This window comes from Taudactylus pleione, unplaced genomic scaffold (assembly GCF_031769625.1).
Source record: "Taudactylus pleione unplaced genomic scaffold, aTauple2 ptg000265l, whole genome shotgun sequence".
Lineage (NCBI taxonomy): Eukaryota > Metazoa > Chordata > Amphibia > Anura > Myobatrachidae > Taudactylus > Taudactylus pleione.
This window is the reverse complement of record NW_028284667.1, coordinates 2,277,775-2,295,169: the sequence shown is the minus strand read 5'-3', so window position 1 is coordinate 2,295,169 and position 17,395 is coordinate 2,277,775. Positions and strand designations below refer to the sequence as shown.

Sequence of the window (17,395 nt, the reverse complement as noted above, 5' to 3'; positions counted from 1 at the left end):
ATTGGTTTCTTGTTACTAGGCAGCACATAGAAGCTTTTGTATTCACACAAGACGAAGATATATGGGAAGTGTGAGACAAAGGGGGTGATTTAGCATCAGATGGAATTGCAAAGCAACACGCAGGCAGCTGTGCAATTCCGTCCTTGCTAATAGGTAAATGCGGCCAGAGGTGTATGACACCCCCTGCTGCATTTGCGATCTCAGGACTGCGATGGAGGTCGCAAGCTAGGGTTACTATCTCGACCATCGGTAGTCGAGATATTGGACGGTGCCGGGCCACCGCCCAGATGAGTAAGCCTCCGCTTACTCAGGCTGGACAGCTTGCGAGGGCAGGAAGCTGCGTCGGTCGATACAGTCCCTGGCCTTGCAACTCCCGGAAAACGAGGTAGAAACGCCCCCGTTTGCTATTTCAACGGTTCAGATAAGTTTCTGGTTGGACTCGCCAAACCCCATACATTGAGTTTTTTTTGCAAAATATTGGCAAAACGCAGAATTAGGACAATTGATTACTAAAGTATAGGCCCCTTACGCCCCTACTCAACAGGTAGTTCTTGAGGGACCAACTCAACATCTGCATAATCCTAACTGCCAGTTAAATGAATAAATTATTAAAATTAACAACAAAACCAAGTAGTGGGCTGCTCTTCCTTCCCTCTCTCCTGTCCTCATCTCCCCTCAGTGCTATTTGTTTGGAGAACTAGATTTATGTGTTACAATGTTGAATACAAGGAGAAGAAAGTTTATGTTGCTAAAGAATTATAAAGGTATGTTGTAATGGATGGATCAGTAAGGAAATCAGCAATATGCCTAGTGACAGCGTAATCTGGCACTGGTGTCAAGCCTATTGGGCCCTAAGCATCTAACTATCTGTGTTTCAGATTTTTAGGATTCTATTGTACCTCGAATTATTGGCTTGCAGGTGATTTTGTATATGTAGTTACTAGGGATGTGCAGGCTCGGTTCTACTCGGTTCCGTTCGGAACCGAGTAGAACCGAGCCTGCACATCCCTAGTAGTTACAGTTAAACAGGTCAAAGTCATACCTCTTGTAGCTCATGTTTAATAAGAAACTTCGTTTTTAAAGCGTTTTTTGTTTGATTTTGCTGTAACAATTAGCTATTGCTGGTTAACCCCATTTATACACTATATGTGACCTAATGCACTCTAATTTGTCCACAGTTTATACCTTTATACCTTTCTTTTTACTACTTAGAAGTGCTTTACTATTACTTTTATTAATGCTATTAAAATGTAGTGTTTCTAGCTAGAGTTTTAATTTGAGGACAGTAAGGTATTCAATATTTTTAATCACTTATGATCTTAAAATGACGACACACATTTTGCAAAATAGTTCTTCTATGGTATACAGGTTTTGTAAACACTGTAAGATATGACCTTAAATCTTTCCTGCATTGTAGTCTGTAGCTTTGTTATCATTGTTTACCTTCAGATCTAAACCTGAGACTACTCAATTCAAAAAGAAAACAGAGAAGGAGATAAAAAGACCCATTGCTGGCAGGTCCCCTTTCCTACTGTTGACTTCAGGCAGACACCAGCTTGTAGTCAATCTTGTTTTTCATAGTACAAACATCAGGATACTTCACACAATACTGTGCACATCAGGATACTTCACACAATACTGTGCACATCAGGATACTTCACACAATGCTGTGCACATCAGGATACTTCACACAATGCTGTGCACATCAGGATACTTGAGATCATTAAATCAATAATTTTATCTTTATTTATTTTTAATTAATGTTATGCTGCCACAAAATTTAATTACTTAAATATAGAAAAAGTAAATACTGGGGAGTTAAAGTTCGGCTAGGAAACACTCTAATAATTTCTGTGTTATGCTGCTGAAATCCCCATTATATCGGAGGGTATATATTTAACCTCTACGTAGCACAGTATATAGAAAATGATCAATGCATTGCATGGTACTGTACTCTCCTTTGTGTTAGTACATTTCAAGTACAGATGTGTCCACATACATCTATCATCCATGCACTACAAGTCGCGTTACACAGAACGTGTGAGCACTGTGCAACACGATAGCGCCACTTTTTCCCTTACAGTGTGTCTTATTCAGAAAACACAGTTTCTGCAGATTAAAATGATATGCAGCATGCCTATGTTCTGTGTGCGAGTGCGGGTGTTACTGCATGCAAAATACAACATTACAGTGTCAGCGGCTGTAATACTGTAACATAGCATTTCACATGCAGATTCACCCGCAGTCGCACACAGAACATAGGCATGCTGCATAGCATTTTACTCAGCAAAAGCTACTAGTGTGTCCTTTTCATGGCATGGTGCGACTTGAAGGACTCTTTAACGCGCAAAGAGGCTAGATGTATGGTGACACATCTGTAGTATGTATAAAAGAAAATATGGCGCGCTTTTTGTTCAGATACTATCTAGTATAAACACCTGCAGCTGACACCAGAGGAATTCCTGCAGAATTGAGCTGACTGCAGTCTTCAAACACCTATTGTGTGGTATTTCTGGATTTACACACATCAATTACTGGCGGCAGTTGCCGTATTATACATCAGTATTTGTGCTTGGATACATCTGCGGCCACACACGTGGAGTCAGCAGTTGTCACTTTGTTTCATCTTTCCGGAGTCTGCATGCTGAGGTGAACTCTCCGCACATTGTTTCATCATCCCTGGTTCCCATAGTCCGGTCGGGAGCCACCGGAGCAGTGCGACACAGCCTTACAGTCCGGTCGGGAGCCACCGGAGCGGCGCGACCCAGCCTCTCAGGTCAGTCGGGAGCCGCCAGAGCGGCACCACCCTGCCTCATAGTCTGGTCGGGAGCTGCCGCAGCGGCGCGACCTAGCCACACACATTGGCTGCACTACCATTTTGGGAAACCCTTACAGGTAAGGATTTGGGGAGCTCGTTCCAGCCTACAAACCAGTGGGATTAAGGATTCAATTTGAGGTTGTTAGGAGTATCTCTGGCTCCAGAGTCTGCAACCTTATCAATTTTCATTTTATCATAGGATTTATTCATCCGTTTAAGACATCCCTTCAATGTGCTAGCAGGTTCTGTTTTTGGACACGTTTTTCATCTAGTATCAGAATCACTCACTATGCATTACAGGTGATAACGGATGCTGGGAATATAGATAATTGCCAAATTTCCAGCTTCATTTAATCAGATGTCCTATGTACTATTACAGTGCAATATTGGTATGTCGATTTGGATGCAACAATATATTTAGTCATTTTTGTTTCTATATTGTACATTGACAGTATTCAGATATATATATATATATATTTTTTGTGTGTGTATATCTAATTGTAATATTGAACTGCAGTTCATTTATATATTCTTAATATATGTATAAATAAATTTTTATGATATATTTATCCAGACATGTGTTTCATGTATTGACATCAGCGCAGACACCTACTGTGTTGTTTATTTAACATCTGTAGTATGTAATGTTTGTATCATAAAATGATTTGGTTAAAAATATTTTCATTTCCAATCATCTAAAATGGAAGAGTGAGATCCCAAATTGAATTTTGGTGCCCTAATAGCAATTAGAACTGCATATTTTCTCAGTTGGTAATTCTTAGGACATGTTTTTATTAGCAATTCTTTTCGATTTTCTTAACATGATTAACAGTTCTAAATACCAGTCCAATCAGACTGTTGTATCTCATCTAACTTGTTTACATGAAAAAAACTCAATTGGAACGAATATTCACAAATTACATATACCATGTATTATTGAAATTATTCCTGTATACAATGAACATATTTTTAGGACTAGTATAGGAAAGAAACAATAAGTATGATGATTTGACTGTGCATTATGTACTTACTAATAACCAGTTGATTTCAGTGTTTTATTAATTAATATCTACATATTTTCAAAGTCTTTAACTTGATACTAGTTTGCAGATTATTCAGTCATTAATATATTTTTATCTAAAGATTATTAAATAAATTGCTCGAGCTTTGCACGTTGTTACTGACTGAAAATCACAAATTGATCCACAACAAAACATGCTTGAGAAGAGGTGCTGAACTGACTTCTCATGGAATGAGTGCAAGAATCCTTTTAAGTGGTCATTTCTCAAGAGCCACAGTGTAAACTCAGCAGGTCTAATGGGAATCTGCTGAAGTCCTATTGCATGTTTTTAAAAAGAACAGAACTGTATCATACTCCGGGATCTACATTACCTGGGAAAACTATGCTAGTTTATAAGGAGAGTTACTTGCTGAATATAGAGCACGGGATGTAGTCAGGAAAACAGACGGTCGAAATGCCGACTGCCGGCTTCCCGAAAGTGAAAGCCCGGCATGCGACTAATGAGAGGCATCTAAATTCCGACGCCTATCATTAGCCCCATGCCGAAATCCCGACGCCCGGCATTCCGAAGGTAGGTAAACCGGGAGTTCGGGATCTCATAGCCGCAGGGGGTAAGGGTTAGGGACTCCCGGGGGGACTTAGAGTTAGGCACCGCCCCCCCCCCCCCCTGGGTGGGTTAGGGTTAGGCTAGTGGAAGGGGGAGGTTAGGGTCAGGCACCACCGGGGGGAGGTTAGGGTTATGCACCCCCCCCGGGAGGGTTAGGTTTAGGGTGCGGGGAGGGGGAAGATTAGGTTTAGCCACCCCTGGGGGGTTAGGGCTAGGCACTATGGGGTGGGGGGTGAGGTTAGGGTTAGGCACCCCTAAGGCAGGGATAGGGTAGTTACTCACCTCAGTCGGGATCTTCACCTGCCAGCCTTCCAGCGTCAGGATTTCATCCACCAGGCTGAGGTGAAGTATTTAGGAATGTATTTGATGAAACTACAGGGAATGGTTTCCATAGAACCTTGCCGAGGTGTTCAAGGCAGAGGACATGCAGGTCTGGTCTGGGTGAATCTTTATCAGTGACCATGGGACAGATTAAACCAGAGGTTCCCAAACTCGGCACCCTAACAGTCCAGGTTTTAAGGATATCCATGCTTGACCACAGGTGACTTAAATAGTACCTCAGTCAATTTGATTCAACCACCTGTGCTCAACCATGGATCTATCTAAAACCTGAACTGTTGGGGCGCCTTGAGGACCACTATTGGAAACCTCTTGGTTAAATTATTGTGAATTTCAGTACAGAAAGTCACGGTGTCAACCTTGGAAATATGAGTGATATTTAGGGTGATGCTGTAGCAAATATTAAGTTAAGATGATCTATAGAAAGTAGAACAAATGGCTCTCTCGGCTATCCTTATGTGACATTCTCTAGGCTTCTAGCCCTTGGAAAATGTTCAATGTCATAAAATGCAAGAGATGCTTGGCTCTAGAGGCTTAGGGCCTGATTCTGAGTAACACGTAGTAGCGTCTATTGGCAGTCGTCTGACTATGCAAATGCCGCTACAAACTCATTCCCTTGTGTAAATCTATGTGGCTGGATGTACAAGGACTGAGACGTCCACTTTCAGCGTCTGTACATGCAGTAATACCGATTGGTGCATCCTTTTATGTCATCATTGGTCGCCCCATTGACACATGCACCTTCCCTGAGGCAGGTGCCATTTCTCCATCTGATTATGGCCTCCTATGGTTGGTTGTGTTTCTGTGTATGCAGCGGCTTTCACTGACACGCCCGTGACACTCCCATAAAAGACTATTTTTGCACGAATTTCTAGCCAGAAAGCCCTGAGTAAAGGAAATATGAATGGAATAGAAGAAAGAGGGTTTCTATCACGGTATCTGATCAACAGTTAGATACTTCAACATGTCAACATCCCAACCATGTCGCCATTTGAAATGTCAACAGTCTCAGAATGCCACCGGTTACAATTAGGTGCTGCTGGGAGTTAAGGTTAAGCACAAGGGGGAGAGGTTAGGGTACGGCTGCAGGGGCTGAAGATTAGGGTTAAGCACTAAGGGAGGGGATTTTGGGGGAAAATTACTCACTGTAACCTCCACTTGTCAGACATCTGCTCTGGAACTGCTGATCACATGACCGCCAGGACCGAAAAGACAACGCTGGAGGAGCCGCTGCCAGGGATCAGGTAAGTGACCTCTGGGCCACCAGGGACATTAGTTCAACATTTTATCAAGTCGACATGTCATCTATGTAGGCATGCAGAATGTTGACATTAAAATCATGCCGACATTTTCATGTGGACCTTATGCAAATCGGCATGACAACTGTTGACCTGACATACCAAAGCCCACTGAATGTGAGTGGGTTCGCCACCTTCCTACATGCCGCCTCCATTAACCCCTGGAAAATAATCTATTCCTCTCCCAGCCCTACCTAGTAATAACATGTATCAAAAAGAGAGAAAAGGAATAGACTTTCAATAAAGGGAGACTTGAGGAATAGAGGGTAGAATGGAGAGCTGGGAGGAATAGAAGGTAGAATAGGGGAAAAGGAAGGTACAGAGTGTAGAATAGGGGAAGATGGGAGGAAAAGGAAGATGAATAGGTTGAGACAATAGGAAAAGAGAGAGGAAAAAGTGGATACAGGAGAAAAAGCGGAAAGAATAAGTGGTGATGGGAGGAAAAGGAAGAAGAATATGAATAGGGAGACGATATGAATAGGGGAAATAGGGGTGATTGGGGAGATAATAGGAACAGGGAGAATAGAGGAAGAATAGGGGTAAATAGAAAGAATAGTGGAAAAGAGAAAAAAAAGATCCTGCACAATAGCGAGGACCTAGCAAATGATGTATACTGTACTAGTCCAAAATACTAGTATAGTATACACACCTTAATAAAAAGGTAGATCTTTTACTTTACCACAATAAATGCATATATCAACATTCTGCAAAAAAAAAGAAATAAATAATTAATACCCTACTACTTTGTGTATAATTATTTCCTGAATCACATCAGCTATCCATAGTGTATAAATACATAGGGGCTTTCAGTACCAGCAGTCGAACAACGCTGTAAGCAGGGTCAAAACTAGGATTTTTGTCACCAGGGGCAAGACAGTAATTTGGCGCCCCCCCCCTGGTAATTCCCTCTGCAGCAGTGCCCCTAAAGTAATGCCCCCTGAGGTAATGCCCCTGTAGTAGTGCCCATATGATAATGCCCCCATAGCAATAGTGCCCATATTGTAATGCCCCCATAGTAATGCCCCTGTAGTGCCCATGCTCCCATATTAATGCCCTTGTGGTAATGCCCTGTAGTGCCCATGCTTTCATAGTAATGCCCCTGTAGTGTCCATGCTCTCATAGTAATGCCCCTGCAGTGCCCATGCCCCCATAGTAATATCCCTATAGTGCTCTTACAGTAATGCCCCTGTAGTGCTCATGCCCCCACAGTAATGCCCCTGTGGTAATGCCTCTGTAGTGCCCATGCCCCAATAGTAATGCCCCTGTAGTGCTCATGCCCCATTAGTAATATCCATTATTGCCCATGCCCCCATAGTAATGCCCCTGTGGTAATGCCCATGTCCCCATAATAATGCCCCTGTAGCGCAGCTTATTAAAAAAAAAATACTTACCTTGAACCCTGCTCCTGCATCCAACGTCACGTCCGGTCCGCCGGCTGCTCCTCTCCCATAGTGCCCGTGGGGAGAGCCGGAAGCGGGAGTTCGGGAGAGAACTCCAGCCTCCGGCTCTGGCTACACCTCGTCGCTGCAGAGAAGGAGCCGGGCGCCCGCTGGTAATACATTTTACCAGCGGACGTCCGGCTTGGAGCCTCTCTGCAGCGCCGGGCTGGAGGTCACTGGCACCGGGTACAGTGGCGCACCCGCCCATGCACATGCACCTCCAGCCCCCCCTAGTTGCGGCCCTGCTGTAAGCCACTGATTCAGTGCCGGCTCAGTGGTCAGAGCACCCTGTGCCGCCTCTCTACAGTGCGTCCCAACATAGCGCGAGACCGAAAATGGGGGCATGACCTAACTACCATAGGCCACGCCCCTACGTGACGTTATTGCGAAGCGTGCCTGCATGGCACGCCTCCAAATAACATCAGGCTGGGAGGAGCCTCAGTAGCTGGGCTTCCCCCAGCCCTCTCCCATCACTGAATGAATGCCGCGCTCATGTGCGCAGCATCCATTCAAACTCCAGGGTCCGGCACCGCCGCACAGCACCGGCGGTGGGGGTCCCCAACCTCCCAATTTGACCACCTACGGGCCACTTCGGCCCCTGGGTGGAACAGTGTGACAGAACAGCAGAATGTTGGGGAGGGGTGCGCCCTCCATGGGTGGCGCCCCTGTTCGACCGCACTGGTCGAACAATCATAGAGCCGGCCCTGCACCGATTACTTAACAGAACCCACCTGATCTCTTAGGTAATCAAAAACACAAAACCAGGCGCTAAACCTACTATTTAGACAGATCTATTATGTAATGCTGATTGGCAGTACCTTATTGACAGCTCGCCTATTGCAGGTGGGCGAACACTGGATAACCCCCCAGAAAAACAGAAAAATCAAACAGAAAAAGGTGTAAGGCACTATTCAATAGAAAGGTAACTTTACTTGTTAAGCTGACGGGCTTGTGAGGCGGAGAAACGCGTTATTACTGCCCACCTGTGGAGAGCTTGAAAGCTAATACGGGTTGCTGTTTGAGGATATCCCCTGAGTTTTTCACATTATAACGAGGTACACTGATCAGCAAAATGCATTGCGGGATTGAGCACACTGAAACTGGCTAAATAGCGTTTCTCTACACCACAATAAGCTTTCTCTATAACATTATATATATATATATATATATATATACACACATATATACATATATATAGATTATATATGGTTCCATAATCCGGCACTCTCAATAAAGATAAATACCTTGGCCCGGTGCCACCACATTTTTGTACTCACTACAATCCCCAGCTGTGCGGCACTCAGGTTCCATTAAAACTGAAATATATATATATATATATATATATATATATATATATATATATAACCATCAGGGATTGAGTTCTGCGATCCGAAAATTATATGCTTGCATGCTGCCTATACTCTCCCTGCAACCCATGTTTAACTAAATCCACAGCTTAAACATTTCCAAAATCGGAATAACTGATTTATCCTCACTGGAAATTGTCTTTTCTGAAAGCAACACAGTTATAATATTATTATATTTGTTCTACATTTACATCCTATTGCTACAAGCAGATAGCGATCGTGCTACAAGCACCTGTTCACCATAAAAGGATACAAATTACAATATTCTTCAAAAGGAGTAATAATTGGATTAACTTTTCCTGCGGACACATTTTTTCATCCCTATCTTTGTCCATCAAAATATTTATTTTTCTTTTTGCACACATATCTTTTGTTCATGGTATATGATTATTTATGTGATATTTGCTGGTTATGTTTAAATTATTTATTTTTGTATTTATTTTATATTTTTTTTTCTATGCATTGTCTGTTTTATATATTAATATATTGATATATGTATATGCCATATTGCTTTTAACTGATGTATTAACAAGTAAAGTTACCTTTCTATTGAATAGCGCCTTACACCTTTTTCTGTTTGATCTCTAAGGTGTTACCACTAATTTCCAGCACTGATGACTCATGCAGGGAATCACCAGCAGCCAGCCATTGTAAGAATCTGTTCAGTGCACTCTTCCAGTGCCTGAGTATCAATTGTGTTCTACATAGGTGTTCCTGCTCCAGTGTAGGAAGAAAATTTCAGTGTTGTTTAAACTCTGGTGTTTGGTTTCCTTGATAGCAGCACATAATTACCAGCAGGTTACCTTCTGATGAAGCAGTTAGAATTGCTAAAGAACGGAGAAACGCGTTAAGGACTTTGAACCATTCATACTGGCTACTTTGCCCTGCATCCGTGAGACACAGAGTTCTGGGCAGTATAGAGACCACGCCGCAAGTGGAGCCGTGAGTACTTATCGAGCCAGTGAACTTTGGTTACACGGCCCCGTTCACCGTGGCTAGGCTGATGCTGTGATCTGATCAGTGACAAGTGGAACTCCAAGTTATACCCCAGCAGTTTCTTCAGATCTGTATTCTTCAACACTATCACTGAGCAGGTTGAGTGAGTAATTGGTAACTATCTAAAAAGAAAACCTCTATCTCCGGAATACTGGATTCCCACCATATTTTTCCTGTATTTGGATCAACGATGTATGTGGTTACAATTTAACCAGTAAGGAGTGGGTTCTATATACTCCTTTTGAAACAAATCTTTTTTTACTAAATTCGGACTATACACTTTTTTTTATCACTATCATTCAAATCAGCATTTAGCTGGTTTATGGTATTACTTTTAATTGCATGGACAAACATCATCATTCCTGGACAAAGTGCAGGAATGATGATGTTTGTCCATGCAAGATGATGTTTTGCCTCTTTCTGAGTTCTGTTTTTTTGGAGGGAAAAATCCGAAGTCGGCGTGCAAACTCGAACCTATCTGAGCCTGCACATCCCTACTTTTAATCATTGATATATGTCTTATTGGCCATTTCTACAATGATTTATGTTGCCTTATGATTAACTGTTATTAAAATTGTCATTTTATATTCCACTAAAGAGATTTACTTTGAATACGCAATTAAAAATGAAAAAAAACAGAGCGCTAATAAATAATAGTTTTGTGGGGTGCTCCCAAACACCCCTTTTGAGAGCTGCTTTATTAGCTGTTTTTCACTATTTACTATATTTATAGTGTGCGCCTGATATATACTTTTTTCTAGTATTTACAAGCCATATATGTCCACTGTTTAATTAACAGCAACATCTTTCAAATTCATTAGAACATACAGCAAGGCCAGAAAAGAAAAAATTTAAAAATATTAACACAAAAAACCTCCAACAACGCTCTCTCATGATTTGAATAGATTAAGTTTTATCACCAAGAAAACATCAGCTAACAGTGAACCACCATGCCACTTTCAGCTAGTGCGTTGTTGGTGAGGAAATTTAGTCTGGGACCTGCTATAATTTAAGATGCACAGATAGAAGTCCTTAAACTTTTTTTTTTTTTAAACTATTCCTCACATTTATTTGATACTAAAGTAGTAGTTGCAAAGTAGATCCATTCTAAGTTTTAAATTATGCACTTCTTTTCCATTATCTTCACAATTTGTAAATATATTATTTTTTATAAATATGATAAATAGGAACTGGGAACATGTGCAAAATATCATGAGTAATATGATTGATGCTATCAACAGGTCTAACACAATAGGTTTTCAAAGAGGATCATGGAAACACTGTAAATAGCATGGGAAGTCATGTTTCGTTCCGACTCACAGATTAACAACCTCTGAAAATTATTAATTGCTTTGCAGAAGATACAGAGAAAGGGAAAGTGTGACATTTTTATATAATCATACAATAATAATTTTCCATAAGAGTGCTGCATCTTCTCTGTTTTTCTTGTTTGTGTTTGAATACAGATGATGGGTTTATGTGCATAATGAAGAGTTATGGTGTGTACACATGTAGCGATATAAATGAGTCGATTTGAACGATAACGATATCATTCATTTTTTGGTCCCTACCAACTCACCATCATCCAGCGATACGCGGCCACGTATGGTTGATAGCGATATCGTCCATCAGCCGTGCATGCAGGTCAACTTGCTCAATATTGAGCAGGTTACTATAGGGACCCGCGTCGCTATAGTCGTCGGTAAGTTGGTGGAAGCAAAATTTCCAACAACTGATAATGAGCCTTGGTTATGTACTTAGAAAGAATTGAGTTTTTAACACTGCTGAATAAAAGAAATAGTACAATTTGGCAGAGTAGTACTGAAAAATCTGAAAAAGGTTTACATACAGATGGTAAAGATCACTTTACATGTCATAGTAATGTTACGAAACGATTCCTCAGATGGAAAGGACTTTTTTTAAATACATTCATGGAATTCAAAGGGGACAATTGTTTTGGGCTCTGCAATACTGAATGGGCACTCAATGTAGCAATTAAATTTTTTGGGAGCTGCAATAATTAGTGGTTGCCCAATGTAGCAATTCAATTGTTGTGGGCACCAATTATCGTGTTTATCGCGCCCAATTAGACAGGGATAAGCTGCGTATAGCGGCTAAACCCATCTAAAGTTCTGGTATGGGTGTCCAAACCATGGACTTTTTACACATTCTGCTCACCTCCTCAGTAAGGAATGAGCGCAAATGCCAGCAGCTGTTTGTGTCCAAATAGAGCAACAATTTAATTGCTCAGTCAGGAGCCCAGCACTGAACGCCACTGGCGCTAAGAATTGTATTGCCCCCAAAAAGCCTTTAAAAACCATTTAAAATGTAGAAAAAAATTTCTTTAAAAGAACCATTGTGCAAAGCTACTCGTAGTTAAAGATCATGTCATTAAATATATGAAAATGTACAGCATTGGCTAGAGTGTCTGATCATATTATTTGCTGACTGCAGCAGTCCCAGGTAGCCACAGTTCTATCACTTCTAAAGCAAAGTGCAATTCATTTTCAGACACTGATAAAACCTTTAAAATTGTTGCTGCCATTGTGATAAGCCTATCACTGCAAATTATGCGGTCAGCTTCCGAACAGGAAATGGACAGATTATACAAAATAAACTGTTATCTTGTACTTTCTGAACAAATTTTCATCAAGGGTGTGGTATAATACATCACAATGTAAAGGTTGACAGTCAATGGGTCGACACAAAATGGTTGACATGCAATAAGTCAACAGGTACAAAACAGTCGACAGTGCTAAAGGGTCGACAGGGAGAAATGGTTGACACATCACTTTTTTTTTTTTTACCATAATCTTAACCTTCCCCCTGATGCAAAACACACACAGTAGACTGCGTACCGCGAGGACGTTGGTGGACTAGCAGTAAAGTGGCAAGACCCAGATAAGTCCATGCATCTTACCTAGTATACTGCACACTAGTGCCTACTGGTCCCTGATGCTGTGGTCTCTGATTTTTGAGGTGGAGTGACGGTATACCATGCAAAGCTAAGCTCATCGGAAGGAGTTTGGTAACAATTTATCAGTACAAATATGAAGTCTTCAGAGACTATTTACAAAAACTAATTATCACATCCAACTGATGCACAGATGAAAACTCAGCCTCAAGTTTTTGCAAACTGACCTTTATATTGGACAATACTTTATACAGAACACCCGTCCTACAGTCTATCTAGGTGGTTCACACCAGGACTTTATATATTAGACATTGTTCAATATAGCCCTACAACAAGAATTACAAAACATTATAATAGATACACATTCCTTTGAGTTAACAACAGGACCCCAGAGCGCTTGCACACCATCAATATATTTTATAGTGTAGCCAGGTTTAGGTTCCCAGCCCAGACCTGGTAGTGCTTGGACAGGGGAATGAAGTAACCATCATGCCACTGAAAACGGTGTCAATTTAAAAGCATTGTCCAGGCAGATTTCTCACAGTAGAGTGGAACAGTGGTATATTGTATAGGATTCTTAGCCCCCTCCTCATGCTTTGTAAAGTCTGCATATACTGTAATTGTGTGTCTATATAAATATATATATACATATATATATATACATATATATATATACATATATACATACACACTTACACACACACACATATACATACACTGTATATGGGTGTGTGATCAAGTTGGGGTTCATCCTTTTATACAAAGTCGAATAGGGACCAGTCCGGTGTGCTGAGCCATCGGTGGGCGATCTGACACAGTCGCATCAAAAATCCCAGCTTAGCGTGGTCGCATCTGATGCGACCATACCAGGCAAGTGGTTAAAAGACCCTGCTCCTGTGAGGCATCTATACCTGCTGTCTTCCAGAAAGCTACAGATAAGAGTGAACAGACTAATCTATCCCTGGCCATCTGTGGTTTATCCAACCAGAGCAACAATAAAAAAGTAGCGCCACCCTGGTATGTAAATGGTTCCAGATGAAATGAAGGCGTATGGTGGCTGCAGCAGCAATGCTATTTTACAACGGGGGGCACCAAGGTAGTGCACAGATGACACTTACAGTATGAAAGAGTTTTTTTGGCCGAGCAGCGCAACCAGGACTGCTCACTGACTTTGCAGTAGGGGTGAGGGGGTTCGGATTTCTGAAATCCGAACCCCCCCGAGCCCCCCCGATCCGAGTCCGATCCGAGTCAGGCTCGACTTTTCCCGCCTGACTCGGATCTGAAATCGAGGCAATACGTCATCATCCCGCCTTCCGAGTCTCGCGGGTTTTGGATCCTATATAAGGTACCCGCGTCGGCGCCATTTTCTCACTCGGCTGTGGACAGTGAAGAGGGAGGGTGGGAGTTAGGGCTGGCTGGGCTGTGTAGTGTAGTGCTGCTGTTGTCCACTACTTCAAAGTCCATAGGGGCTGGCTGTGTTGTGCTGTGCTGCTGTTGTTAATAGGGGCTGTGTCCACTACTTCAAAGTCCATAGGGGCTGGCTGGACTGTGTTGTGCAGTCAGTTCTCCATAGGGGCTGTGTCCACTCCAAAGTCCTGTGTAGTGTCCCAGTCCTAAAGGGGTGCTGTAGTGTTGTCCAGGGGGTGCTCTGTCCATCAGGGGTGCTCCCCCCAAGTGCTAAAAAAATAATATATTTTCTGTGTTTGTGAATTGTGTGCGCAGTAGCCGCACGAGCATCAACAAAGTAGTGCCAAGCGTGCGCCTGTGTCATAAGTAAAGGGCCGGCTGGCTTGATCGTTAAAGGGTGCTGTAACCCCCAAAGTACACTCCAGTCCAAACCCAAAAAAAAATATTTTCTGTGTTTGTGAATTGTGTGCGCAGTAGCCGCACGAGCATCAACAAAGTAGTGCCAAGCGTGCGCCTGTGTCATAAGTAAAGGGCCGGCTGGCTTGATCGTTAAAGGGTGCTGTAACCCCCAAAGTACACTCCAGTCCAAACCAAAAAAAAAATTATTTTCTGTGTTTGTGACTTGTGTGCACTGTGGCTGCACGTGCATCAACAAAAGAGCAGCGCCAAGCGTGCGCCTGTGTCCCATAAGTAAAGAGCCGGCTGGCTCATTTCTTAAAGGGTGGTGTAACCCACAAAGTGCACTACTCTCCAGCAAAAATAAAAAAATATTTTCTGTGTTTGTGTGCGCTTTAGCCACATGTATATATCAATATAACATAAATGGAGGACCAAACTTTCTCCGATAAAAATAAAATAGGGAAAGATCAAGAACCACTTCCTCCTAGTGCTGTTGCTGCTGCTGGGAGTTGTTCATCATCCCAGAGAGGAAGTAGGAACATCACTACTTTTACTAAACAATTGACCCTCCAACAGTCCCTAGCGATGAGGATGAAGTACGACAGCAGTCATCCTGAAGCAAAACGTATAACTGAGGCCTTGACTGCTATGTTGGTGTTAGACGTGCGTCCGGTATCCGCCATTAGTGCAGTGGGATTTAGACAATTGATGGAGGTAGTGTGTCCCCGGTTCCAAATCCCGTCTAGATTCCACCTGCATCCTCAAAGCAGCAGCGACAAGCGTGCGTCTGTCTGTTAAAGGGTGGTGACACCCTCAAAGTGTGCTACACAAACAATAAAAATATTCTTCTTCTTTTTTCTGTCTTTGTGAATTGTGTGAGCTGTAGCCGCACTTGCATCCTCAAAGCAGCAGCGACAAGCGTGCGTCTGTCTGTTAAAGGGTGGTGACACCCTCAAAGTGTGCTACACAAACAATAAAAATATTCTTCTTTTTTTTTCTGTCTTTGTGAATTGTGTGGGCTGTAGCCGCACTTGCATCCTCAAAGCAGCAGCGACAAGCGTGCGTCTGTCTGTTAAAGGACTACATCGGTGACAGCATCCAAGTAAGCATGTCAGACAGTCCGTACCTGTACTGGCAGGAAAAAGAAGCAATTTGGAGGTCCGTGTACAAACTGTCTCTATTTTACCTGAGTTGCCCCCCCTCCAGTGTGTACTCCGAAAGAGTGTTTAGTGCAGCCGGGAACCTTGTCAGCGAAAGGCGTAGGAGGTTGCTTCCACAAAATGTGGAGAAGATGATGTTCATAAAATGAATTATCAACTCTTCCAGGGAGACCAGCCTCCAGAATGTACAGAGGGACCTGTGGTTGTGGATTCCAGCGGGGACGAATTAATACTCTGTGAGGATGAGGATGTACACAACACTGAAGAGGGTGAGGAATCGGTGGATGAGGAGGATGAGGACGACATCTTGCCTCCGTAGAGCCAGTTTGTGCAGGGACAGATTAATTGCCAGCTTGTTTTGTGGGGGCCCAAACGAACCAATCATTTCAGCCACAGTCGTGTGGCAGACCCTGGCGCTGAAATGTTTGGTTTGTTAAAGTGTGCATGTCCTGTTTATACAAAATAAGGGTGGGTGGGAGGGCCCAAGGACAATTCCATCTTGCACCTCTTTTTTTTCTTTGTATTATGTATAGTTTGGGGCCTAGTTTTTCAAACTGCCATCCTGTCTGCCACTGCAGTGTCACTCCTAGATGGACCACGTGTTTGTGCCGCCCACTCGTATCTCTTAGCATAGTCATCCAGCTACCTCGGTGCAACCTTTTGGACATAAAAACACTATTGTGAGGTGTGAGGTGTTCAGAATAGACTGGAAATGAGTGGAAATTAAGGTTATTGAGGTTAATAATAGCATAGGAGCAGAAAAACCCACAAATTCTGTGAATTTAGCTGTTTTTATGCTTTTTTTCAAAAAAATACAGATCCAAAACACAAAACCCAGAACCCAAAACACGGAAGGGTGGTTTTGGCAAAACCAATCCAGATCCAAAACACGAAGAAAGATCCAGATCCAAAACACAAAACACGAAAAGTGGCCGATGCACACCCCTACTTTGCAGTGCTGTAAATTGTTAAAAATACACTATGTATTAACAGACAAACAATGAAGGTGGCAGAGAAAGCCCATCTGGTCATAGGAATATTTATTGAAATAGATCAGCAAGACCGCAGACAGACCCATAGATTCATGGCCTACAGCTGTTAAAATATCCCTGAGACTTCATAGTGCCACCCACATGTTGGATAATTGTGCACAGCATCCAAACAGTTAGACCACCACATGGACCTATATGATCTTTCTGTGCAACAATATTTCTAGCAGTTAATGTCTGTGCTAGTTATTAAGTACTTGTATATGCATGACAGTGGAAATCAGTAGTTATTACTACTCTGGTTATTACAGATGAGGCAACTAAACAAAGGAAGCAGTCGTTGAATACGAAGAGTATTGTCTTCACAGTAAGAATACAAAGAAATTACAATAATGTAATTCATATCTGTATGAGGGTTGAGAATAATGCATAAGTAAATTACTACAAAATTTCTGCATTAAAACAATAGATATGGTCAAGCTTTGGAACAGTGAAATCTAGAAAAAATTTTTTTCTTAATTTCTATACCTATAACTAGCGATCTTTACGCCTACAGGCATATCAATGGGCATGATGCTTGCTTACTGCAGGCATTGCTGATCATCTCTCTTGATGCTGGACAGCTTATTTATTGCTTTTGA

At 42.2% G+C, this 17,395-nt stretch overlaps 1 protein-coding gene across 1 annotated transcript in view; it reads right to left on the bottom strand.

Annotated features, from left to right (window-relative positions):
• Positions 1-17,395, bottom strand: part of CBLB (Cbl proto-oncogene B) — a 209,788-nt gene that overhangs the window by 70,372 nt on the left and 122,021 nt on the right. The window lies entirely within an intron of this gene.